Raw genomic sequence first — 25352 nt, 5'->3', positions numbered from 1 at the left:
TTGTCTTCCTTTACCTCCCATTAGAATCAAAAGTTGTAGCTAGTTCCTCTCACTTCTCCAAAAATAGAAGCCCTGGGTTATGAAAGTCTAACGTTTTGGAACTTAGAACCCAGATATCTTCAGATGTAATATAGACTCTGCTAGTATATTCCAAGTGCTGGCTTTTGCCCGTAACAGGGATGATGTACTCCTTGAAGTGTACTTTCCATTACATCTTCCTCTTTCAAAAGGTATAGCCTTACTGGTAATCATTTGTGTTGACATTAAATTAAAAATGTGGTAATCTTCTAAAGCCCAAATTCTGACTAGGCAAAGTTTATGCTCCCTTTCTCAGACCTCTGTGCATATCCAAGGCTTTTGAGGGTAAATTCATTCTCCATTCCCAAGATGTATTATGCTCCTTCTTCTGAACTATGAGATAACTCTAATTTGAAGATATGAAAATATATATAGAGAGAGTTATATAAAAACACACACACAAAAAGAACTTTGCCTTTCTAATTTACATTTTAGAAATTTAAGTCCTTGACAACTTAAACATGAGTAACCTAAACCTCTGTTCACTGATTTTTTGGTTATTTTAACTACTAGAAGTAATTTTATCACCCAGAGAAGTATTGAATGTTCACAGAAGAGTGAACATTGGTGGGTGATTTTGAGTAAATCTCCTAAATGAGAATTCAGATACATTAAGCTATGGATTCCCACACCCTGCCCCCCGAAAGTTTAATGTATTGATTTTAATGTCATATTTATATCCATTTGAAAAACTACCCTTCTGTGTCAAACTCAAAGGCAGTGGGGTATTAAGCGCCAGAGAACTGGGTATAAAGATGAGAGAGTCCTGATTTAACCATTCATTCAACACATTCGTTAATCATCTGTGGAAGGAGGTGTCATGACTTTAGGGTTCTTTTCAACTTTAAAAATCCCATGAACTAATTCTCTTAGTGCTTTGCAGAATGGATAATACAATATGCCTGCCCTCAGTATGCTTAGAATCTGCTTGCTAATCACATACTGGAAAATATCACCAGGATAATAAATTTCACTGGCACACAAATATTAATTTTGACTTGGAAATGGCAAGACAATGGCTGACAAATACCTCTTGATACAGAAAAATGATTTACTACAAGGCAGGCTTAAACCAAGGAGAATATATTCTTGTGTGACTATGTACAACTTCTGTGACAAAGAATATAAATATTCTTTTATTTTAAATGAATGTACTTCTTGTTATGGGAAAAGCAATATTTTCAAGGCTGATCTTAAACTCAGCAGTGAATAGGATGCATTAGACCTCGCTGTAGATTCTCAGAAATTATTGACAACAATGATTGGTAAATATTTAATGAAGGGGGAAGGATATGATTAAGACAGTGGCTCACTGAATTATGTTTTAAATAGAGTATATTGTGAATATTTGTGCCTTGATATGTGCTAAGGTAAACTGAGTACAAATAGACAATTTGGAGGTTTTTAAATCAACTCTAACATGGCAAATCTTATGAGCCTTGTTGATATCTGCCTCCATTGTTGTTGCTGTTGTTAAGTCACTAAGTCATGTCTGTTTCTTTGCAACCCCACGGACTGCAGCATGCCAGGCTCCTATGTCCTCCATTATGGTGGTACAAAAGTCACCTCATGACATATTACATGATAGCAAATAATTTTATTCCTGTTTACACTGTGAAAAGAAGGAAATGTTCTGGCCAGTTGCTGAGGGTAAGGGCCCCCTGAGGAGACACCACCCCTAATCTATCCATCAACCATCAATAGTATGAGCCAAAGATGTGGGGAATTTTCCACTTGACCTTTAGATTTGAGTCAGTTCTGATTGGTCACTCAAAGTAGCATCACTTTTCAGAAGGTTGCCACAGGTGGAGTTATGGGCAGGGGCCCTGGATTCCCCAAATGAATGGTTCGCTCTTCCTCTTCCAGTGGCTTGGACCTCAGTGTTCCTACAGCATTCAGGCTTTGCCCACTCTATGCTGTTCTCAGTTGGGTTGGATATGCCGTGTCCCATCTATGGCTCTGCCCTGCTCTCCTCAGGGCTGGTGGTAGTCAGATACAGACCCCTGATATCTCTCCCCTTCTGGTTACCTCCAGAGGTATTACAGTCTTGTCTCACTGCATTCCCTTTCTCAGAATCACAGCATGGTAGTATAGATGTATGTCAGAAGATCCAGGAGCAGCTAGCACATAGGACATGAGAACAGGGAGAGACTGCCGACTAGCCCGAGACACAATGCAGCAACAAAAGCTCAACTTTTGTGAAAGAATGAGTGAATATCCCCAGTGTTTATAGTCTATGGTGGCTCTGGTTGTTTATATTGAAGGGTGAATGGAAGCTTCTTTAAAAGAGCAAAGATTCATTACTTTACTCCCACTGCATGTAATAAATCTTTGTGAAAGAGATAAGCCTTGAAAAAGTGGAAAAGACAAGCCTTGAAAGAGTGAAAGAGAAAAGGGAAACCAATTTCTTAGGCATAGGTGGTATATATAGAACAGTAAGGAATACCTTGCCTCACCTTTGGGTGGATAGGGGTCCTTTTGTTGACTTTCCCCAAGGACACGGAATTGACAAGGACTAGGATTGCCTTTGGGAGCAACCCCCACCCAGACTCTCAGATCATACTGTTTCCTTATGAAACCAGTAGGAACTAGGTTTTGGAATAGGCAAAACTGATAATGATAGAAACCTACTCATTCGTTCAACAATTATTAACCCTATCTATGCTAAGATCCACTTCCAGAGTCTAGGAATACAGAAACGAAACAAACAGCCTCTGTTTCATATTAGGCCTGTCAGTAAGTGATGGTAGTCAGTTCAGTCAGTTCAGTCGCTCAGTTGTGTCTGACTCTTTGCGACCCCATGAGCTGCAGCACATCAGGCCTCCCTGCCCAACACCAACTCCCGGAGCCCACCCAAACTCATGTCCATTGAGTCGGTGATGCCATCCAACCATCTCATCCTCTGTTGTCCCCTTCTCCTCCTGCCCTCAATCTTTCCCAGCATCAGGGTCTTTTCCAATGAGTCAGCTCTTCGCATCAGATGGCCAAAGTATTGGAGTTTCAGCTTCAACATCAGACCTTCCAATGAACACCCAGGACTGATCTCCTTTAGGATGGACTAGTTGGATATCCTTGATGTCCAAGGGACTCTCAAGAGTCTTCTCCAACACCACAGTTCAAAAGCATCAATTCTTCAGCGCTCAGCTTTCTTTATAACCCAACTCTCACATCCATACATGACCAGTGGAAAAACCATAGCCTTGACTAGATGGACCTTTGTTGGCAAAGTAATGTCTCTGCTTTTTACTATGCTGTCTAGGCAGCAGCAGCAGATTGTTCATGTCTAGCAATGACATGAACAATAATATTAGGCACTACTAAGTACTAAGAACAAAAATTAAGCAGGTGAGGAAAGGAACATTATGTGGGCATTATTTTAGATAGCAGGGAAGCCCTCTCTGAGGAGGTGACATTTGATCAAAGGCAGAAAAAAATGAGGGAGTAAAGCCATATGAAGTCTTGGGAATAGGAGTGCCAAGCCAAGTCCCCAAGGCAGGACTGTGCTTGGCATTTAATGAACATCAGGGAGACCAGTGTGGCTGGGTAAGAGTGGATCAGGGAGTGAGAAGAAAGAAGAAGATTGGAGAGTGCCAGGGACCAGTCTCCAAGGCTTTGGCTTTCATTTAAATGTGATAGGAACCATTGGAAAATTTTGAGCAAAGAAGCAATAAGATGTGATTTACTTTTGAAGAAAAATCAGCCTGGTTTTAGTGTGATTAATAGGCTATAAGGAGTAGGAGTATGAGCACAGAGAACTTGTAGGTAGTTCAGGAGAAAAACAACAGTAGCTTCATATGACTCACACCTCACACTGGCTCAGCCAGAACCAATTCTCAATCTCTTCTCCCTTTCCTTTTTCTACCAGAAGAGATGAAAAGCCAAATGCTTGATGTCCTAGATGCCCTTGCAGCTCTCAATTGTTCTGACCAATGAGATAGAAATGGTCGTCTGCTGAGAAAACTTCAGGGAAATCTCTGTTTTCTTGGCAAGAAGGACAACTGATTTGGTTGACATGGTTTTCCTGTCCTGTTCTCTTTATGCTATCCACTTCTTCCTACCTGGAATGTGGACATGGTGCGTAGAAGTACAGTAGTCAGTTTGTGACCATGAGGCAATAAGCCAAGAATGAAAGAACAGAAGACTAGAAAGAGCCTGTGTCCTCTGTGACATCATTAGGCCACTGAACCAACCCTTGACTATATATACTTCTGGATATTCTTCACATGAACCAAATAATGAGCCTCTAAGGACAGTGTTCAGTAAACTTTCTGTATAGGGTCAAATAGTAAATATTTTAGGGTTGGTGATCTAGATAGTTTCAGTCTCAACTACTCAGTCCTGCTATTGTAGACATAGACAGTATGTGAAAGAATGACAATGGTTTCACTCCAAAGAAATTTATTTATCAAAAATTAGATGGTAGGCAAGATTTGCCCTGGGGGGGGTCCTACTTTGCTGATCCCTGACTCAAGCTACTGCAGTTGAGTTTTCTATGACTTTCACCTTCAGCCATTCTTAATTGATACACATCAATCAGGGTGGAAGGCACCTATGGAGGTGGCAAGAGGTGATTGATTCAGAATATATTTATTGTCGAGGAAGACACCAAGTTTAGGGGGCTTGAAAAACTTAATTGAACAGTTGTGCTATTTATTGCAGTGAGGAATGCTGGGGAATATTAGGTTGGGGAAAGCTGGTGGAAAACAGTAATTTTGGTTTGGATGTGTTAAGTTTGAAATACCTACTTGCCATACAGATGGAGATATCAAGGAGGAGATTGAGGGGGAAAATCTGGGCTAGAGATATAAAAGTAGGAGTGATGATTGAGTAGTTGGAATTAAAGCCACAGGACAAGATGAGATGACCTAGGGAGTGAGCGCAGATAAAGAAGTTCAAGGATTGAGCTCTAATGTAGTCTAATATTTAGAGTTTAGGAAGAAGAGAATGATTTAACAAGGGGAATTCAGAAGAAATAGCCAGATATTTAGGATGAAAACAATGACAGTATGATTTCCACTAGAATCCAAGTTAAATAAGCAGGGTGACAATACACAGCCTTGACGTACTCCTTTTCCTATTTGGAACCAGTCTGTTGTTCCATGTCCAATTCTAACTGTTGCTTCCTGACCTGCATACAGGTTTTTCAAGAGGTAGGTCAGATGGTCTGGTATTCCCATCTCTTTCAGAATTTTCCACAGTTTATTGTGATCCACAAAGTCAAAGGCTTTGGCATAGTCAATAAAGCAGAAATAGACGTTTTTCTGGAACTCTCTTGCTTTTTCGATGATCCAGCGGATGTTGGCAATTTGATCTCTGGCTCCTCTGCCTTTTCTAAAACCAGCTTTAATATCTGGAATTTCATGGTGCACGTATTGCTGAAGCCTGGCTTGGAGAATTTTGAGCATTACTTTACTACCTTGTGAGATGAGTGCAATTGTGCGGTAGTTTGAGCATTCTTTGGCATTTTCTTTCTTGATGAAAATGAAAGAGGAGAGTGAGAAAGTTGGCTTAAAGCTCAACATTCAGAAAACTAAGATCATGGCATCTGGTCCCATCACTTCATGGCAAATAGATGGGGAAACAGTAGAAACAGTGTCAGACTTTATTTTTTTCGGCTCCAAAATCACTGCAGATGGTGACTGCAGCCATGAAATTAAAAGACTCTTACTCCTTGGAAGAAAAGTTATGACCAACCTAGACAGCATATTAAAAAGCAGAGACATTACTTTGCCATCAAAGGTCCATCTAGTCAAGGCTATGGTTTTTCCACTGGTCATGTATGGATGTGAGAGTTGGGCTAGAAAGAAAGCTGAGTGCTGAAGAATTGATGCTTTTGAACTGTGGTGTTGGAGAAGACTCTTGAGAGTCCCTTGGACTGCAAGGAGATCCAACCAGTCCTGGGTGTTCATTGGAAGGTCTGATGTTGAAGCAGAAACTCCAATACTTTGGCCACCTGATGCAAAGTGCTGACTCATTTGAAAAGACCCTGATGCTGGGAAAGATTGAGGGCAGGAGGAGAAGGGGACGACAGAGCATGAGATGGTTGGATGGCATCGCTGACTCAATGGACATGAGTTTGGGTGGGCTCCGGGAGTTGGTGTTGGGCAGGGAGGCCTGCTGTGCTGCAGCTCATGGGTCGCAAAGAGTTGGACATGGCTGAGCGACTGAACTTAACTGAGCTGAGAATCCAAGTGAAAAAAATGTGTAAAGTTCCTCAGAGATTAAGATGAGTATTAAGAATATACCATCTGACTTGGCAACATGGAAATCATTAGGACCTTGATCAGAGAGGCTTGGTAGAGTACCAGAGACAAAACCATAATTTGTGTGGGTTCAAAGACAAATGGGAAATAAGCAATTGGAAGCATCAAAATGCAAACTCCTTTAAAGAATTTTCACAGAAAGATAAGCAGAAACAGCTGCAATAGAAGAGGATTACTAAAGAATATCAGAGAGAGTTTTTTTTAATATGGGATATTATGGCCTATTTCAGTGCTGACAGAGATCATCCGTTAGAGTTCCAGTCATGATATACTAGATAAGTGGGACTTAATCTCCCACTTAGAACAACTAGAAAAGCTGGAAAAAAATTTTAAGTCTGCTTGAAAGCATTAGAGAAATTAAAAAAAAAAAGACAAAGAAGAACAGGGCTAACATCAAGGAAAAGACAGAAATCTGGGGAAGTAAACCTAGCATTTGGGGTGCTTCGATCCTGCTGACTGTGCTGATTCAGAAGAGATGTCTGAGAGGTTGAGCAATGCCTTTGAAAAACTCATGGTACCAGGAGAACAACTGAGAGTTCAGCTCTGATACCACTCTCCTCCCATCCTGCAACCCTTGAACTGAGACTGAAGGTCTGTTCTAGGAGTAAGGGTGAAGTGGAAGTAAACAAGTGCTCACAAGGATTGTAGTCTATCTTTGGGTATATTAATCCCTGAGATGGATCAAGTTGATGGATTGTTAATGTCTACTGAAAATTGACAGAAGAGAATGAAAATCTTCACTAAGAGGAGATAAAACTATCCAGGCTTCAAATACTTTCTCAGTTTTTCTCTGAAAACAGAGAAAACCAGACTCATGAGAAAACAAAGCAAAATAAAATAAAAACCAGCACAAACAACAGATAATGGAAACATACCTACTGTAATTCTAGATATTAGAATTATCAAAAACAAAGTTTAAAAATAATGTACTTATAATGTGTAAGGAAAGTCAAACTGGAGATCTGGGAATTATTTTTAAAATACCATAGTAGATTTAAAAAAGAACCAAATAGAAATTCTAGAGGTAAAAACACAATAACTAAATTGGGAAACTCAGTAAATGGCCTAACAAAAGATTGTATAGAACTGAAGAGAAAATTATTAAAATGAAACATAGGTCAGAAGAAAATTTCCAAAATGAAGCCCAGAAAGAAAGAAGACTGGAAAAAGCAATTATGATGAGAATAACCTATATATGTGTAACGAATCTGGAAACTTGATTTACGAAAATCATGTTATAGCAGTCGATAGAATGGTCTTTTCAATAATTGATTGCTGGGCCATTTGAATATCCATACGAAAAAAAATTTTTCACACCACACACACACTCACACAATTAAAGGAGCAAAAGACTAAATAATAAAATATCTACAAAATAACATAGGAGAGTAGCTTCATGATATTGGAGAGACAAATATTTCCCAGAATCCTTAAATCACTAACCATAAAAAATAGATTGATAATTTTGAGTACACTAAAATTAAGAATGTCTCAATCACATGATTGAGAGTAAAAAATCAAGCCATTGAGAGCAAGAATATGTGTGCAACATACATAACTGATAAAAAGTTTGCATCCAGACTATAGAAAGAATCCTACTCTTCAATAAGAAGACAGACAACTTAGTGGGAAAATGTTCAAAGAAATTTGAACAGATGCTTCATTAAACAGGGTATCCAAATGGTCGATAATTGTTTGAAAAAGTCTCAACTTTATTATTAATAAGGAAAATTAAATTAAACCATAGAGATATTGCTATACACCCATCAGAGAAATTAAAATTAGAGACTGCCCAGTACCAAGTATTGGCAGGAATATGGCAAAACATGAAACCTCTTACATTGTTAACAGTGTAAATTGGTACAGCACAAGTACTTTTGAAAATTATTTATCAGAATTCTCAAACTGAACCTGTGCAATTCCATTCTTAGACACATACCTCACAGAAAAGCTTGCACATGTATATCAGAGGAATGTATAAGAATCTTCATAGCAGCATTGTTTATCATAACCCCAAATTGTGAATAACCTAAATGTCCATCAATAGTATAGCGACTAAATAACAAGTATAATGTATAAACAAACAGTATGTTTCTGCAATAAAATACTATAACAAAATTAATGAAATACAACTATACATAATAAACCATGAAATCTCACAAACATGCTGTTGAGTGAAAAAAAGGGTGACACCAAAAAATATGTATACTGTATGACTTTTTGGAAAGTCCTCTTGGAGAAAAGGGCAAGAAAATATAAAATACAGTGTTTAAGGATGCATACATTTTTAGGTGGCAAAATTATAAAGAAAAGCAAGGAAGTTATTACTGCAAAAAGATATCCTGGATTCCCTGGAAATATACTTAGATGAAGCTTTATATGCAGATTTGTTGGAGAGTGCTCTCTGTAAAAGCAAATGTAAAAAAGTGAGAGAAACAATATTGGACAGAGGGAGAAGGTAAACTGCAGTGCTATTACAACAAAGACTTCAGCTGATGCACAGAAAACTCTGGACCTGGAGTGGTCTTCAGAGTTATCTCTAACTGAAGGAAGGTGGTTAGGCCTTTGTACCCCCAAATAGATCAGTCAGTTAGTGCATACAGGCTTCCCCTAGGAAACAGAAAGTGCTAGAGTGAGGCAGCTCCCAAAGATGATTTCTGGAGTAAGAATACTTCTGGTAGCTGTGGAAAGGAGGAATCACAGCATTCACTGCATCAGAATAGTGGTTACCTTTGGTGGGCAGGGTGGGTTAATTCAGCACTCAGTGGTATCAAGAAAGACTAAGTTTCCTCTTTCTGCTCTGCATCTCAATATGTTGACTTTTTCTTATAGGCTAGATGTTCTCATGGCATCAGGATGGCTGCTACTGTTCTTGCAGTCATCAGTTTCTGAAAAAGATAAGGACAGATCACTCTCTTGTGAACTTTTTAAAAGTGAGGGGGATATTCTCAAGAGCCTCCACATGCTTCACCTCATATTTCGCTGACCAAAATTGTATCACTTGCCCACTCCTAAACCAACCCTACTGAAGGAGAATGAAATTATCATAATTGGCTTGGATTAATCAAGATTCTTCCTCTGGGGTGAGGATGTGGGTGGGCATGGGTGTTAAATCCAGGTTCCCCTGAAACATGTGGCTGACTGACACTTGAAAAATATCAAGGGTTTCCTTAGCAAGATAAAATAGTTATTTGGGGTAGATAACCACCTATGTCTGCCAAGTGATAAAACTGAAAATCCTAGACCCATGTCAGTTGGGTACAGGATAGAAAAAGAGGAGAAAAATAGGAATAATGGGGGCATAAACATATCCTTATTTAAAATCAGCTATGAAGGCAGTCATGAATGGTATGTCTATGGGCTGGACTTCCCAATTGCTTGACTGGTTAATGCTAGGGTAATCAAACTGTTTCTTGACATTGTGTTACACCAAAACAGTAGATGCTTATTTTAAAAATATATGTAGAGCAACAGAATATTTCCATTATCTTCAGCATAATATCCTTTCCTATACTGTTTATTGAATGTGATTTGGTACCAAATTTTTCCAGCTCAGTCTACATGTTAATATAGAATAAACATCCAACCTAGAAATCAAGTCTGTTCAGAGACCAGTGAAACGTGTACTGCCTTCTGTTAAGGTGCCATGCTGTCAGATTTGAAAGCATCATGCTGAAGAAAATAATCTATAGACCTTGTTTTCCCTGCTCTATTTTATTATGTTGGTAAAACTCTGTTGCCCATTATTTTCCTCCATCTGTTTCCAATCTCTGATTTACTGACATGGAACTGAACTAATCAGTGACCTTTCAAGTACATCCTATATGCCCCCTGCAATTGAAAAACAGTTTGAGGACACACTTATGGTCATTATGCACAAATCTCTTTTTTCCCCCTCAGCTTCTTTCAAGGCACATGCTCTATTATATCAAACATACTGGTAAGTACACTCTAAATAGGTTTGAAAATAGGTTAAAACATATCATTCTAATCTCACATAATGCATGTGCAATAGTACAGCCATGCCATTTTGATCATTCTGTACAAATACCACAGAAATTGATTACTAAGAATTAACTGAACTCTCTTTGTGTTTGAGTTGTCTCTTAAGAACATTGAATTAGGTAGCTTTCCTTACCAACAGAGTACAATTCTCAGGGAGAGTCAAAGTGCTTAAAAATAGTATAAATCTTTTAGTCATATAGTGTTTTCTGAGAGATAAAAGAACTAGCTCAAGGAAAATCAGAACAGAAATATAAAATAAAAGGGAATAAAAGAGTACAAAATTATTGAGAAGACAATCTGGGTTATTTAGAGATATATTTAGATAAATCCTGACCAATCCTCTCCTAAGCAGTGTTTTTAAGAATTGCTTAGCAGAAGTTTTTTGTGACTGCTAAGATTTCATTTTCAAATTGACCAAAGGTCTTCTAATTTAAAGGAGTAGTTCATTAGATTAGCTTAATGAGACACTTTAATATTATGGGGTCCTTTGTAACTGCCAGCTGCCCTGGAGGCCATTGATAAATGTACAAATGCACAGGGCAAGGGTGATATAAAGAAAATTTGAAGTAGATCTCGCCAGTTTTCTCTGGATTGGCAAGAAAACCCGAGTCTTAGGAACTTCTGGCAACTATGGGGAGAGTCAATATTCTGTCATAAGGAGGCAACTGTTTAGTTGGGTTGTACCTAACCTCCACTCACACCCTCCTCTCCTCAAGACTAGTGTCTCTGTGGTCAGCCTACATATCTGGACTTATGGACAAGGGCAAGGTTAGAAAAACATAGGCCTCATTCGATGCCGTTTCTCTTTCCACATCTATAGAAGATTGTACTGATTACTAACCCTCCCTCCCTCTCTGATCCAAAGCTCAGATGAGACCTGAGATGAATCCTTTGCTCCAAGACCTCAGGTGGGCTCCAGTGAACTGGAGATTGACTCAAAGACTTTGCATTATGATTATGATTTTAATTATCTTTATCATTATTAGTATTATAATAATAAGAAAACTATTTGAATTTACCTTTTATGTTCTCTTTCCCACTTGCTGTTGTTTATGTATTGGTTGCCTAAAACCCTTTATAAAATTCTCACACTGTATTTTTGAATTTGCTATTGAATTTACTTTAAGTCATTTATTTTTGTCCAATTAAAAACCTGCTCACGTACTTGTTCCCATTGGCATCTGTTTACCCTGTTCTTAGATACCCATGGCTTCTTACTATAACCTTTATATTTGCCTGCAAAGACACATGTCCAACCCACTGGGTGCTCGTCCTGTGGAGAAAGCTCCATTTCTCTCCCTTTAGTGTCCTGCTGGCCCTGCAATTCACCTGGTCTCTAGAGACCAAAACTTCTGGCTCAGAGGGATCAGCACTGCCTGAGAATAACAAGAAAGGTTACACTTAATTTTGGTGGAAAGTGACTGGATAGTTGTGCCAAGCATTCAGGCAGGCTGGAGTCAGAGGCATCATGGAAGAGGAAAAGCATGTCTGTGGCCAGCCTGCCATTTGCCTATTTAATATCCATTATGACTTTTCTTTCTCACTAACAAGCTCAGTTTGCTTTTGGGTGGTGAGGCATGCATGTGTGTGCTAAGTCATTTCAGTCGTGTCTGATTCTTTGTGACCCTATGAATGGTAGCTTGTCAGGATCCTCTGTCCATGAGATTTTCCAGGCAAAAATACTGGAGTGGGTAGCCCTTTCCTATTTCAGAGGATCTTCCCCACGCAGGGATCAAACCCATGGCTCTTGCGTCTCCTGCATTGGCAGATGGATTCTTTATCACTAGTACAGCTAAAATGTGTATCTTCTAAGACCACCTCTGGTAGGAGCTGGCTTCTTGATGACAGCACAAGTTGAGCTGCAACACAAATTCTGGCCTGGCAACCCCTATGCTACTAGTTGTGAGAGAGAAACTAACCTCCAACCTTATTTGGGTCACAGCAGCACTAGGGTCACTAGGACTTTTCTGTTGCTTAGGGTTGAATGTAATCCTAATAGAGTAGGATTTCCTGATGACCTCAGCACTGTTAACATCTCAAACTGGATAGTGTGTCCTCGGGGCTGCGGGGTGCAGTGTATATTGTAGAAATACTGAGCAGCATCCCTAACTTCTACCAACTCAATGCCAGTAGCACCGCCTAGTCGTGACAACCAAAAATGTCTCCAGACATTGCCAAATGTCTCCCAGGGAGACAAAATTGCTCTAGTTCCTGGAGGCAGAACCCCCAAAAGGCGCAGATGTGTGAGTTCATCTGTGTCCTTGAGCCATTTGAGTTTGTGGCGTTTTTGTGTGACTGTATCACTGAGTATTTGCAGTGCGGCATCTAGTTTCCTTTTTATAGCTTCAGTGCTTAATTCCTTCAATGTTTTTGGTTTTTCTGTGACATTTACAAGTTTTAACACTGTCTTTCCGAATTGCTGTGCATTTTCCATGGTTAGTTACTATTGCCTCTTCTCAAAATTTAGCATAACTATCTTTATTTAAAAAAGAAAAATTCTGCTTTGCTCTCCCTTGAAATACCTCAATTATTTATATTTAATTTATTAGAAATTTAGAATTTAACTTTTAAACCATGAGGAATTATATGTATTTTATAAATAATGCTTATTATTTGTGAATTTCTGAAAAAATCAACTACATAAATTAGGTCATAAAGTGTTTAAGAAGCTCCACAGCTTGGTTAATTTCTTGATACAATTCCTGTTCCTTATTGTCTCTTACTGTTATTAGTAGTAGCAGATACATTTATCATGTGATGTAAGCAGGAAAGTGAATTGCTTGAACTTGAGATTACCCAGTTCTATCTGGGTGGCAGAGCATACAGGTATGTGCCTTTGCAGCAGACAGCACCTTTGGGCAGAAGCAGCCCCAGGCCAGGTGGCTTAGTGAGCAGAGTATAGGCTTTGAGTCTACTCAGCCCCACTAGGCTTCTGCCAGGGAGCCGGTCAGTGTACTGAATGTCCAGCATAAATGTATATAGAGGTCTATGGGGCCCAGAACACAATTTGTTGAAATGGCAGTTCTAGAAGGCCATTCTGGCTTTTGTTCACTCTGAGAAAAAAGTTTCAAAACAATGTCCCAGGTTGTTGCTCCACAAAAGTGGCACCTCTGGTTAGAATTGGGGCTTCCCAGGTGATTGGGTGGTTATGAACCTGCCTGCCAATGCAGGGGACACAGGTTTGATCTCTGGGTGAGGAAAATCCCCTGGAGTAGGAAATGGCAACCCATTCCAGTATTCTTATCTAGAGAATCCCATGGATAGAGGAACCTGGCAGGCTACAGTCCATAGGGTTGCAAAGAGTCAGACACAGCTGAGTGAGCACTCATGCACGTTGCTTAGGATTAGTTCCTGGTTTCTAGATTTCATGGGCATCCCAATGTTATATTTTTAAAATTATAGACACAGCTTCTACATAAGGGAAGAAGTACCTTGTCACTTCCACATGTTATCACTAGGTTAATCAGTTTTATAAAACATCTGAAAAGTTCTCTAAACTGCTCTTCAAAATTGTTCTTGTCCTCTCCACTATTTTTATACTGAAAACAGAAATTTCTTCTCAGTGCTAAGGCATTATAAGTTATACCAAATGGATGTACGTTTTTGTTTTTCACGAAATTAATAAGGAATTTTCTATCTTTGGGCTCAATTCTGTTACCAAAGTCTATGCTAGTCAGAATGACTGATAAAATAATATTTATTTGTTTAGATGCCATCTGAGAGCATAATGATGATATATGCTTAGTTGCTTCAGTCATGTCCGACTCTCTGCAACCCCATGGACCATGGCCTGCCCAGGCTCCTCTGTCTCCTGGCAAGAATACTGGAGTGGGTTGCCATTTCCTTCTCCTATAATGATGATACCCTTGGGAAATTGTTGTAGACAAAGAGTAGTCTGTGAGCCTTCAGTTACACGTTTCTTATTAAATAGAATATAAAACTGCCGCATGTCTACCATAGGCTGAGAAGAAAAAGCATATTAATAAGATATTACTGCTCTTGCAATATAGAAAGAAAAATCTAGAAGGATTACAGAAGTGAAGGTCTGAGATGCCTTTATTTAAGAAACAAGAGATATTTAGAAAAAAATCTGAAATTATTTTTACTGTAGGGTGGAAGAACACTGGGGAAATGGTTCTTCTTGTGTGCCTAGGAATGGTCCTTTTACAAGGTAAGATGGGGCCTTTTAGGGCCTGGACGCCTCAGAAATCAGGTTGGAAAGTGCTGTGTAAATTTTTGTTGTTTGTTTCATAAACAAATTTAGAAACATACGCTTGTCCAGTCCAACTCCCAAATGAACTTAGTCCGAATGTGTATAGGGAAGGTTGAGGGAGCGGGTTAGAAGTTGGTGGAAATGGGAGCCCATGACTCAAGCAAGGCAAGGGTGTCCTATGACACAGAACTTCAGGGGTTACTCATGTAGGTCAAAGGTGTAATTAAGGCTGATCTTAGCCACGTTACTCAACCTCTGTCTCATAGGATTGAGGGTAAACAAGAACAGGTCGTGTATGTGAAGCACTTAGCACTGGACTTGGCACAAAGTAACGAGCAAATGGTAGATAAATGGAAAGATTCATTCTTTTAAGTTTTTGAAATACCTACTGAATTAGAACACCTGGGGGAAAGGTGTAGGAACCTGCATTTTTAATAAGCCCATTAGCTGAGGCTAATGCACCTGAGTTTTGAGAGCTATTGGTTAACCAGGTCCATTCCTACCTACCACTGGCTCAGAACCCTCTCTTAGAATCCACTTTAAAGGATTAATAACCAGCGCTGCTGTGAAGTTTTCTAGTTCACTGCAGCAGATCTGGAAATCTAGAACCTGGAAAAGAAATATGGAAACCGGACTTTTCAAGTAGCTGTGGATGAGGTGGTTTAGGACAATGAGTTGCTTCACATCCATCTTGTGGAGCCTTGGCATGTGGACAAGGAAAGTGGACTTGGCAGCCTGATTGCCCCACCCCAGCCCTGAAGGCACCACCAGGACAGGAAATGGCAGAGGGTCTAAGATGCTCTAGAGCTAGATCTGTATTCCAGTAGGACACAGATGACATTGCTTCTCTGAAAAGGGTCATCCAGGGCTGCCTGCCCCCCACCCCCCAGGTCCCGGTTCATCCACTCCTGGGCAATTAGGTGCTAATCTGAACATGAGCTTGCTTGGTTTAAGACAAGCCCTGGTGACAGTAGAATTACCTGCATAACTAACTTCTCTCTCTCAAAGGAGACAGGGACCCACTCCACATTCTCCTTCCTCATCTTTCTTCTTCCCGGCCCCCTCCAGAGAGGCTTGTTTTAACTGTAACACAGCTATGTTAATCCTAAAAATACTAATTGCCTTCTGAAAAAGGCAATTCTTTATACTAAGCCCTGTGCTGGGCTTAGCTGTTTTTGTCCTAACAACTGCTACAAATCTTAGCCCTTTTTATCCTAACAACTGCTCTATCAGATAAATATTATTCTTGTTTAAGATGTGGCGAACTGAGGCTCAGGCATGTTAGATGGAAGCTCATTCCTAAGTGACAGGCTGCATTCCAGCCCAGGTTTCCAACCCAGACCCCCAGCATTCCAACCCAGGTCTGTTTAGTTCCAAAGCTTATACTTTTTAAATTTGACAATGCATCTAATTATATTTATTTATTGACCTGCTTATTATTTGCCTCTACCATGCAGCAAAATAACACACATATGCAAGCATGCACACGCACACACATACATGTAAAATTAAATAATAAACTAGATCTACCTCTTTGTGTTATTTCATTTTAACACTAGCCTTTATTCATGTTTATTCAAACAATCATCTTGTTTATATATTTTGAACCTAAAAATCAGATATATTCCTCATCAAAGGAGCTTCATTTTTCTTTCCCATTTGTGAATGCATTTATCTGAAGAGACAACAGCAGGCAAGAATCTTTGAAACTGAGGCTGTCCCAGAAAATCTAGGACAAATAAATAGTTTCTGTAAGCTGTCAATATAAAAAATATTAAAAGGACTGATGCCAGTCATCATTGCCAGTTGCTTAAAAACTGTGCAAAACACAATTTCTCTCTTCCTCTTTGTCATCTATTCATTTTTTTCCAAAGGAAAGCTTAGACGTGTTTTCTTCCTTAGAAATAAAAGTCAGAAGAAAAACGGATAATTAACCACCAAGAAGAATGAGTCAGGATTCATAAAGATAAAGGCACAGAGAAGCTCAGGACACAGATGGTCATTTCTCCCAGAATCCTCATGAAAAAGGACAATGCATCTGCAGACGCGTCGGGCTGATGGGGTGATGAACGACAGGCACCCAAATGGAGGGAGGATGGCAGACACAGAAATCAAATACAGTTTCTGTATAAAGCAAAACAGCAAGGAAATTAATGGTTTATTGAAAACAAAGCAGCAGTCTGGTGAATGCTCTCAGGACAGCCTCTCCTCCAAGCCCAGAGCAAACCAGAAAATCCAATAGGAAGTTTTTATCATTTAATGGCAGGAAGGGGCTGTTAGTATCCAATATGCCAAGAGGTACACCAAACAGAAATATTCCTTAGATTGTAATTAACTCTTCAAAGTGCTAAGTCTGTTTTTAAAAAACAAAATTGTCTCCTGACAGTTTAAGTGTGGGAGCAGTGTTTTTTTAATGTACAGCTTATCAAGATCTACCAGACACAGAGAAGTTGTCCAGTCAATTAACATCCTGGGAAACTGCTTTAGTGAAGAAAGGCAAAATGGGCAGTTTAACTACATAGGCATATGTACCCTTATTTCTCTAATTTCTCAATTAATGAGTCTACAAATAGCTTGGAGGAGACTAATTCAGTAGCCTAACATCTCAGCAGGAGACTCTGAAACTTTTGGTGCTGACATTAAAAATAAATGCAAGTTGTGTCTATTGCTTTCCATCTAAAACATTATTCCCCTGTACAAATGAGGTTTTAATTAAAACAACAACAACAACAACAAAACAACTGTTGGGAACAGAGCAGTATTTAAAGTGGTCTCTCTCCTTAGGGGACTATTTTTGGATTAACCAGCACTGTTGTTGTTGTTCAGTCACCAGATGTGTCTGACTCTTCGTGACCCCATGGACTGCAGCACACCAGGCCCCCATGTCCCTCACCATCTCCTCGAGTTTGCCCAAATCCATATCCAATACATTGGTGATCACATTACAAGGAAATACAGGGTTTTGGGAAAGCATGAATGTAGAGGGATCTGTAGAATGACAGGATGTACATGCTTTACTGACAAGCATGGCAAACAGACAAGATCCATCACTGATTTCACCCTGAAACAAAGTGAAAAATGTACTGACTCTTGGCTTCTCTGGGATTAAAGACTCCAGTGCATTTCACTGGAGTGCAGACACTTAACCTGACAATGAGAGTTAGCTGTCAAGGTTTTAATTTTATATGATTCTATTTTACCTTGTAACCCTATGTTCAAGGTGCTGTACAATCTGGAAGAAATAAACCCCATGATTCCATGCTTTTATTCATTGGCAAAGTGGAGATCACTTTCTATGGCAATATACAGGGAACAACTGTTTTCTTCTTTATATTTTTGCAATAGCCATGTCATATTTGCACACATTGGTAATCCAGTTGGTGAGTGTTACAGTTGCCTTTAGGTTAGATCTGATAACGAATATGTTTCATTGAACACATACTCACAAGGGCCTTTCATGGTACGGAAAAAAGGGAACCCTAGTGCACCTTTGGTGGGAACATATTGTGGTAAATAAAACAGGCCAATCCATGAAGGTTTATTTAACTGTAATATAAATGAAATAAAATATGATAAGAGTTCCTGATTTATCTTAAATTCGTATGCTTGAGGAAAATCTGTCTTACCAAAAAGTGTAGAGAAGAGCTTTATGCATTCTGGGAAAGGCCTCCTTGGTATGTTGAAGGGCTTCCATAGGACTGTTCCTCCTTATGTCAAAGCACATGTCAAAACATCTAGCTTCCTTTTCCTTCATGTGTTTCTAACAGATTTTTATCATTCGTTGTGTAAGAGTTGAGAGCTTTTTCCTCCTAACTCATAAATCAAAGAAAGTGAGAGGAGAGATACAGGGAGAAGAAAAGAGGAAATAAAAGAGTAGAATGCCTTGCTGCTGCTACTGCTGCTGCTGCTGCTAAGTCACTTCAGTCGTGTCCGACTCTGTGCGACCCCATAGACGGCAGCCCACCAGGCTCCGCCGTCCCTGGGATTCTCCAGGCAAGAATACTGGAGTGGGTTGCCATTTCCTTCTCCAGTGCATGAAAGGGAAAAGGGAAAGTGAAGTCGCTCAGTTGTGTCCGACTCTTAGCGACCCCATGGACTGTAGCCTACCAAGGCTCCTCCATCCATGGGATTTTCCAGGCAAGAGTACTGGAGTGGGGTGCCATTGCCTTCTCCGAGAATGCCTTGAGATTAGATTAATCAAAAGTGACAATGGAAAAAAAAGAAAGCAAAAGTAACTTGTACATTTTGCTCTCTGTAATGAGGAAGTGTGTGCATGCTCTATAGCTCAGTCGTGTTGAATTCTTTGGGCCCCCATGGATTATAACCCATGAGGCTCCTCTGTCCATGGAATTTCTCAGGCAAGGATTCTAGATTGTGTTACCGTTTCCTCCTCCAGGGAATCTTCCCAACTCCAGGATCAAACTCACATCTTCTGCATGGGCAGGTGGATTCTCTACCACTTGAGCCACCTTGGAAGGCTGTAATAAGGAAGGTGGTGGTGGTGGGGGTGCGGGGCAAGTGGCTATAGAAAGGGGTGGGAGGAGTAAGAGAAAGAGTTTCAGAAGATGTAAGGGACATCTTGATATTATGGAGGTTTAATTGCATGGCAGGTTATGGTCTTCAGAAGTGACTGTGAACATCTCTCATCCCACATGCTCTTCTCCAAGGTGATGACCTTGCCACTCTCCCACTGAGGGGAAAAGGATTAAGTCTCCCCTCCTTGACTCTGCATGGGTTTATGATTCACTTGTCACCAATAAGAGGCAGCCAAAGTGATGCTGCCTGACTTCTGAGATTAGGTATTAAAGGAGATGCATCTTCCACCTTGTCTGCTGGGATACCTGCTTTTGGAGTCCAGCTCCCTTGAAGAAGCCACATGGAGGCTCTCCTGTTGACCGCCCCTGTCCCAGCACTAGACATATGAGTGAAGAAGCCTCTAGATGATCCCAGTCCCCCTGCTGCTGAGTTGCCCCCAGACAGTCAAGGCCTCAGACATCATGGAGCATGAATGAGCCATCTCTACCCTCACTTTTCTAAACTTCTGACCCACAAAATTGTGGCTGTCATAACCACCACCGCTGCTGCTGCTAAGTCGCATCAGTCGTGTCCGACTCTGTGCGATCCCATAGACGGCAGCCCACCAGGCTCCTCCGTCCATGGGGTTTCCCAGGCAAGAGTACTGGAGTGGGGTGCCATTGCCTTCTCCGCATAACCACCGAGTCTGGGGTTATTTGCAGCACAAATAACTGGAACAAACAGCGACTCATTTTTATTGGAAACTGTCACCCCTCTTCCTATTCTAACACTATTTGCAAACCTAGGCTTATAATACCCTTGCCTCAGAGGAGCAAGGATATTGCACTCAAGCAAAACCTTCTAATCCTGGGGAAATTTGACTCACTACCATCTAATGGCAAAGCCCTTTAGATACCTAGACTTCTTGACTCCTTAGTGAAATAATGTTTTATCTATGTAAAGAAGGTATTTATGGGTAAGGTGAAAGGCCTGACAATTTTCAAATGAGAAGGAATATGAATCAGAGTTAGAGTTGGCAAAGGCTTAGAATTACCCCAGCTCACCAGCCAGACAGCCAGTTCTCAATCCCAAGTTCATTTATAGTCTGTGCTGGAATCCACCAGTGTTACTCACTACCCCCACCTCCTCAGGAGAGCCTGTTCTGCCTTTGGACCTCTCAGACTGGTAAACACTATTCCTAGCAGTGAGCCCAAGCTGTCTACTCATGGCTTTTATACTGTGGACTTAATTTTACCCTATAAGCTTATGTCTAATTTCTTTTTCAAAAAAGTAATGGAGAAATAAATACATAGAGAATGTGAGATCAAATTGTGTTGTGCAGACAGCAGTTAAATATTATATACATGGATTTTTTTCTACCCTCTTTCCACCCCCAAGCATCTTAACCATTATAAAGTGTACAGTCCAATGGCATTTAGAACATTCACAATGTTGTACAACCGTCACTTCTATCTAGTTTCAATATGTGGACTTTTAAATGTGCTTTTTCTCTCCAGCCTTCTTCATTACATTTCCTATCTTTAAGAGTTCCTCTTTTCTCCCCAGAGCTCTCACTTCAGCACTCCATTTTTGGAACTGAACCAAGTTGATAGCAATATGGGAGAAAAAAATCCTTGACCCCTACCTTACATTATACTAAAAAATCAAATACAGATGAAGTCATCATCATGGTTTTCTTTCAGGAGTATAATTTCTGAGAGAGGTCGTAAGAGACACTTCTGGGAAGCTAGGAGCATTTTGTATCTTGATTTCTATCAAAGTTAGTCAGGTGTATTTGCTTTGTAAATGTGCATCAAAGTTACTCTTAAGATTCACGCACTCTTCAATATATATTTTAACAAATTTTTAAAGTCTGGATATTGAGTATAATACATCACACTTCCCTTTATACACGCTTTAACCTTTATAGATGTGTTGGGCAGTGGGCACATCTGTCCTCTACAGCCTCTGGGGAGAAAACCACTCTTACCTAATTGATTTCTCCAAACTCAACATCTAGTCATATCACTCCTCATTTGTAGCCTTTCCATTGCTTACAGGAGAAAATGGAGAACTTCTCAACAAGAAATATAAAAACATTCATTTTCTGGTACCATCTTAGGTCCCAGATGTATTATATCTGCCCCCTTCAGTGTCACATTCCCCCACCTGCTGTCCACTTCTCTACACTGCATGGGTTAGTCATGTGGAACTGCTCCAAGGGAGTGGTATATCTGCATCTTTGCTCTCCCCCATATGTAATAAAACCCCCTCACCTCACCTCAGCCTGTCAGGCTCCTACAAGGCCTTTAAAGACCCAGTTCATATGTCTCTTTGTCTCCCAAAGCTTTTTTGATGTACTAAAGAAGAGTGGAGCCCTTCATTTTATACTACCACTTTGCCTTATAGTAGCAAAGTGGGATTTTATTAGTTTTACATGTAACGTGCATAAGCAACACATTTAACCCTTTTAAGAAATAAAACTATTTCCATTAGGTTAGTCTTCTCTGACCACCTCTCTTAATCCACATTCCATCCCCTCCCATGTGCCCACAGGCAACCTCTGCTCTGAGTTTGGTATGAATCTCTGGGGACTTTTCCTCCAAGACTGTATGTTTCAGAGATCTATCTGTAATGATATATTTAGAAATAGACCCTCCCTGTTAACTGCTGCATATGCATAAACCACATTTTATTTAGCATTAATCATATTGATGGACATTCAGCTTTTTTCCAATTTTTTTCTAGCCCAACAATGCTACAATAATCATTTTATTTCACATCTTTGCACACATACGTGAGCATTTCCCTAGAGAGCTCCTGGAAATTGGTATTGCTAAGTCATAAGATATACAGCCGCTTTTAAAATAATTCTTTCATCTAACTAGATTGTGAGCTGTTATTTTTGTTTTTGTAACCTTGAGCTTAGCACAAGGTCTGTCATGCACGTACCCTAGGACCTGGCAATCCTACTCACTGTAGTCATGACGAGGGAATGAATTGACAAATGAATAGATGAATAAATCAATGAATGTCTTTCAAGGAAATGGATTTGGCTCAGCAAGTATTGATATGAGAGTTCCTGCCAAAAATGTGAAAACTAATGAGGATCAATTGCAGGGGAAAAAATAAAAATAAAACTCTGAAATGAAGCAACAGTGAAGTGGGTGTTAAATGCATATTAAAAAGATTTTAAGGAGATGAAGTAATGAGACTACAGTTTTTAGGGGGCAAGACCTTGCCATGGTATCTTAACAAGTAATGATGACAAAACTTGGCCTTGGCAATGACAAAGCCTAAAGCAACATGCTGTGGACAATGAGGCAGGTGCTTAATGTCCCTGTTTCTATATTGGTACCTGGAACTCCACCCCTGTTCTTTGTGGCTCTGATGGCTGGTCATGAGTTCCAAGAACAAATGAACATGAGTGGATGTTTTCTCAAATGTTCTCTGATTTTTTCACCCTTCCCACTTGCTCTGTAAACATTTAAAAATAAATTACCCAAGAGGATGCTGATGGAAGTAGCCTATTCCTGGTATAGGTGCTGCCTCCAGTGGGAGAGACAGCACACAGGGAGAAGGTACAACATGCTCTGTGATCACAGCCAGGTATACATTGGATTTTGCCAAATAAAAGAGGGTAACAGACAGGCTCAGGTGTCCCTGGCCTGGGAGTTTCAGAGTCTCAGGTGCAAAATCAAGTCCTTGTTCATTAAGTTAGCACTACTGACATTTTGACCTGAAAATTCTTCGGCGGTAAAGAAGCAGGGAGAGGCTGTTAGGCCGTCCTTTGCATTGTAGGTTGTTTAGCAGTATCCCTGGCCTCTGCTCAGCAGATTCCAATAACATCCCCTAGTTATGACAACTGAAAATGTCTCCAGACGATGTCAGATGTCTCCTGGAATCAAAATTATTTCCATTTGAGAAGCATTCCTTAACTCCACTTTCCTGATTCCTTCAAAATCCTTTTAAGATTCAATAACAGCACTGACATTATTATTTTAATATTGACCTAGCATATCTCAGTTTATAAGATCAGTTTTACAATAATTTTCCTAGCATATGCTGTATGGCAGAGGGTTTCCCCATGTACTGCCACCAACAATAACTGACAATGTTTGGGAGATAAATATGCACCCTGCTTTGTACTAACTGCTATTCTTTCATATCATTTAATCCATAAAATGCTCCATTGAGTAAGTACTGTTATTAATCCTCATTTTGTGCATGAGATGCTGAGGCACAGAGAGGTTAAGCAGCTTGACCCAGGCTACAGAGTGCTTGTAAGTGGCGGGGTCGGGATGTGAACACTGGCAGCCCAATCATCAGAGGAAATTTAAGCAAAGGGATCATCTTTCCATTCATTCAGAAAAAGTTATTGAACACATGCTTGGAGTCAGACATTTTACAAGGTGCTTGGTTGCAAAGATGAATACAATTTGGCTTTTTGTTTCACTGCCCAATGGGAGAGACAGATAAAGAAAGTCACATTCATACCAGATGATTGATGTTTAAGGTAGGTACAAATTAAGAATGCTGGGACATAAGATTATTAACTCTAAGACTTGATCTTAAGCATTAACTTTTAAGAATTTAAGTTCTTTTAACTTCATGTGATGAATTTCAGGGCTAGAATGTGGGTGCTTGTCTTCCCTATCAAAGGCTCTAACTATGATAATAAACCAGATCTTCCTGCTTTTCACTACCAATCCCCACAACTCCATCTCTGCCCAATTATATTCTTTCCTATGATTAAGAGGCTGCTTGGATATGCTCTAACAACTACAGGTTATCACCACTGCAGAGTCCCGTCCAGTAAGGAGAAAAACTAGAGCTTTAGGAAATCTGTAGTTAGGTTTGCAGCAAGAGACATGACACTCAATGAAAAGTCTGCCATTACCATCCCAGGTCTCAAGGAGCAAATGAAAGGGACAGTGCTGCTGGAGCCTAGAGAGAGCTGGGAGCTCTAGAAGAAGGGCCAGCAGGTCATAGTGACTGCTGTGGGGAAACATAGCCCATGCTGTGGCAAGACCCTGAGTAAGATGGGGAATCAGACACCCTGACCTCCCTCTCTTCCCTCCCTCTGATCTTCCCCTGGCCCTTCCTATTTGACAAACCCAACCAATAGCTGGAAAATGAAAGAGGTTCGGTGACACCCTGTGTAGGTGTCAACTACAAATTAGCACTTACCAAGAGCATTGCCAATGACTGAACAACAAAGGTATTTGCCCTCTGCCTCTATGGAGATTGAACCCCATGCTACTATAGCTGTTGACCTTCAAGAGTCCTTGAGGGAGTTCAGGGTGAAGTGAGGCACTCTGTGCTCCAGGGAATCTGGTGGGACAGGACTTTAGATAGTTGGATGTTTTTAGCAACAGATCTTATGATCTCAATCCTTGCATCTCCTCATATCTAGAGAAGCACTAAATCCCTTCATGGTGACATCAGATCCTCATGACTAACAAAAACCCTTTTGTAAAATGAGTGCTTCATGGTATTGAACTCCCCCTTCACCAAAACCTTATATATTGACTTTCCCAAACTGCTGCTTTGGAGCAGTCTCTCAGAGCTATCTGAGATGCTGCCTCCAGGGCTGCAGTCCTCATTTTGCCCCAAATAAAACTTAACTCACAACTCTCAAGTTGTGCATCTTTTTTTAGTCGACATAGGTCTGCCTTCAGCACTCAGAATAGGACAGCAAAAGACAGAAAATCAGTAGGATTCTCTGAAAACAAGGGTGATCAGCAGAAAAGGGCACATATGGGGTGTGGCGAGCTAGGGGCATCACTATTGGAAGAAAGGTCACCTGAGACATCTCCAGGTTGGGTCAAGAGTAAAACGTAGTTGAAGGTGGGAGTCTGGGGGGGTCGCTGAAGTGGAAGGGCTGAGGATTAAAGAAAGCGAGGACACTGCAAGTAAGAGGAGGTCAGGGAAAGGGAACTTTCCTGAAGGCTAGAAACAATTAGGATCTACTTTTAGTGTCAGGAACTTGTTTCCTGGAAATCCTTTGAGCCTTGCCGCTGAGCTGCTCCACATTGGTGACTGATAAGCTGGTCCCATTTGGGATTCAAAGTCAATGACCGAGAGGAGCTACCCCGGGCCGGAGGTCAGGGGCGGTGGCCGAGAGGAGCTACCGCGAGTCAGAGGTAAGGGACGGCTGCTGTGCTTTGTTGAAGCAGGTGGGAAGAGAGAACCTGCATCCAAGGTAAGAGAAACCGAGGTAAGACAGTGGGCATTGAGAGAGGGGATCAGGGGGCAGACAGGCTGAAACTACAGTC

The 25352-nt window shown here is 40.5% G+C and overlaps 1 protein-coding gene across 40 annotated transcripts in view; it reads left to right on the top strand.

Annotated features, from left to right (window-relative positions):
* NPY (neuropeptide Y) overlaps nucleotides 1–25352 on the top strand; it is a 248678-nt gene that overhangs the window by 156273 nt on the left and 67053 nt on the right. For 2 of the 40 annotated variants that reach the window (XR_014066656.1, XR_014066653.1), the window contains one exon: nucleotides 16462–18138. The exons of the other annotated variants lie outside the window; for them this stretch is intronic. The gene's annotated coding sequence lies outside the window, so the exon portion shown is untranslated. Of the gene's footprint in view, nucleotides 1–16461; nucleotides 18139–25352 lie in introns of those variants that run through there. 40 annotated transcript variants of the gene reach the window in all.

This window comes from Giraffa tippelskirchi, chromosome 10 (genome assembly GCF_054371585.1).
Source record: "Giraffa tippelskirchi isolate mGirTip1 chromosome 10, T2T-mGirTip1v1.2.pri, whole genome shotgun sequence".
Lineage (NCBI taxonomy): Eukaryota > Metazoa > Chordata > Mammalia > Artiodactyla > Giraffidae > Giraffa > Giraffa tippelskirchi.
This window is presented reverse-complemented; position numbering and strand designations above follow the sequence as displayed.